Here is a 2,771-nt window from a genome sequence, read left to right as displayed (position 1 = left end):
AATCTTTATGGGAGTCAGCTATTAAAACCGAATTGGAAGCTCATGAAATGGGTTTTTACTTTAAAGTCCGACGAATTTGGAAATCCAATAAGACACATAGCTAGATTAGTGGCGCGTGGATTCAAGCAGAAGTATCTTGAAGATTGTGAAGAAACATTTTCTCCTGTGGCTAGAATAGCCAGTTTTCGCTTCTTATTATCTATTTCAATTCAATATGATTTAAAAATACATGTATGGATGTAAAAAGAGTTTTTCTAAATGGAAAATTAAAAGAAGAAATCTTTTAACGAACTGATTTTCTTTTTTTATCCGCTCGCTACGAATGTCGTGCGGCTAGCTCAGAAGATGTTAGGGTTCGTCCCACCAAATTTATATAACGTGACCGCCCGATTGATCAGCGAAAACGCACAGAAAGATTGGGAATATACAATGATATTTTATTGACCCTCGGCCGGGGTTTTGTATTGAGAATGGGGAAATATTCTCCGCCGTCGGCCCCTTCCCACGCTGAACGTCTCCCTGGGTTGTGATCGCTGCGAAGTGGTGTCTCTCTCGCCGACTTCGCTCGCTATGCCTTCTGTTGCCTTTGCGTCGGCGGGATATCAGGGCTTAGAGATGCGTCACCGTTCCCAGACTAGGGTGAACAGGCACTGTGCTCTCAAGGAGTACGCCTTCGCAGCCGCAGCCTCCTGTCCCTTGCTCTGTCCCGGCCGGTCGCCCCGGACGTCGGCTGAGTTTCTACGCCGGAAGCCGCTAACGCAGTCCCAAGGTCAAACGCCAGGTTCTAGACGAACGCTTCCACCCTACCCTCTCTGCCGCAGGCTTTAGAATTTGACGTATCTGATGCTCGCACGGCGCTTGTTGTTCTTCGTCCTGGGTATCCTCGTTGTCCTTGCTCTGCCTATGGATGTCTCGACTGGCTTCGCTCCTTGTTGGAGTAGCGCTCACGATTCGGTAAGCTGCCGTTCTGGGACTCTAGCCTTGAACTGCTATGCTCTCAATGCATACGCCTTTCGAGACACTAGCTGAACAAACGCGCGTCCTTCCGGGCTAGTCGCACCAGGACCTTGTACAATTCCTGCAGGACGATCAGGCGTACGCCGGAGATCGTCAATGCAGTCCTTGTAGGCAGGCAGCTAGATCAAGACCACTGTCCTTCTGAGCCCACGGCTCTTCGTCGAAGGACTCTATTTGTTCAACTCTGTCGGACACGCCGGGTGTGATGCCAAGCTCAAATCGCGACAGAAGTTGTGACAAAGCGCCTGGACTTAGCCATGTGATGCTTTAAGGACCTCAGCTACCTGTGTCTTAATTCGGAGACTTTAGCTCTAAGTCCCGAACGTCTTTACTTGGTTCTTCACTTTGTTTCACTGGTTACTGGTTCAATTGATGACTGTTACTTGTGGACTGGTAGAAATCGAGTGATCCAGCTTCCTGCGCTCGGGCGGCTTATATATGCCTCTGTTTTACCGCTAGTTACCGGCGTCTCCTTGCATCCTTGTTTTACCGTTCGACCTTTCACCCTCTGCGCACGGCACCAATATCAGGGTCCGTAGTCCGGTGCCGTCCCGTTACTTCCTTCTGCACACGGACCTTCGCTGCTCTCTTTTGTTGCTGCCCCTTTCGAACTCTCCCTATCCTTGTCTGGTGCTCAGGGCACCACACTCTCTCGCCGCACTACCGTTACTACGGTCGAACTCGCCGCGTAACTGGTAACTGGTAGGTCATTGCTTGCATGCGCTCACTCTGCTTGCTTTTTAACTTTATTCAACTCCTCACAATCTATATGAAAGTGCCTCAAGGTGTATTGTGTAGTGCAAATAGTGTAAGTAAATTGAATAAAGCAATTTATGGTCTCAAACAAGCAGCAAGATGTTGGTTTCAGGTATTTGAGCAAGCACTTAAGGAGTGTGGTTTCGTAAATTCACCGGTAGATCAATGTATTTATATCCTCGATAAAAGTGACGTAAGAAAGAACGTATATTTACTTCTTTATGTAGATGATTTAGTTATTTGCACAGCAGGTATAGAAAAGATAAAATGTTTCAAATCATTTTTAATGAACAAGTGCAGAATGACGGACTTGGAAGAAATTCGACATTTTATTGGAAAAAGAATAGAAATCAAAGATGGAAAAATATTTTTAAGTCAAGCTGCTTACAGTAGAAAGATTTTGAATAATTTCAAAATGAGTGATTGTAAATCAGTCAGTACTCCACTAGCAAGCAAGCAAGCATCTAGGCAGGGAAACCAAGAGCGGACTCCAAAGCCAAGGGCATGGGCAAAGACAAAGGCAAATGCAAGGCAAAGGCAAAGGCAAATGCAAAGGCAAAGGCAAAGGCAAATGCAAAGGCAAATGCAAAGGCAAATGCAAAGGCAAATGCAAAGGCATAGGCAAAGATTGCTTAAATTGAATTTTGAAAACTGTTTATTAATTCCATACGCGGCCCGGTTTCACCGGTTGGTTAACTTGCAAAAGATAAATATACCTCTTGATGCAGATGGAAGCTGGCAATCTTTCTTGGCACAAGAAACAGTCATAATCAAATATATTTGTTTATTTATTTATAATAAGAATTAGAAGCGATAATGTAAGTTACTTGTAAATACCTCAGTCAAGTTGACACTGTGATCAAATAAAAACACAAAATCAAAAACAAAAACAAAAAGCGCGAGAGAAAAACTTTTTTATCGATCGAGCGTGAATTGTAAAACACAAACAACTTTGTACGTACACAGTTAGATAGGTCTAGTTATGTCTGTTGACCGCA

Source organism: Drosophila gunungcola, unplaced genomic scaffold (genome assembly GCF_025200985.1).
Source record: "Drosophila gunungcola strain Sukarami unplaced genomic scaffold, Dgunungcola_SK_2 000016F, whole genome shotgun sequence".
Lineage (NCBI taxonomy): Eukaryota > Metazoa > Arthropoda > Insecta > Diptera > Drosophilidae > Drosophila > Drosophila gunungcola.
This window is presented reverse-complemented; position numbering follows the sequence as displayed.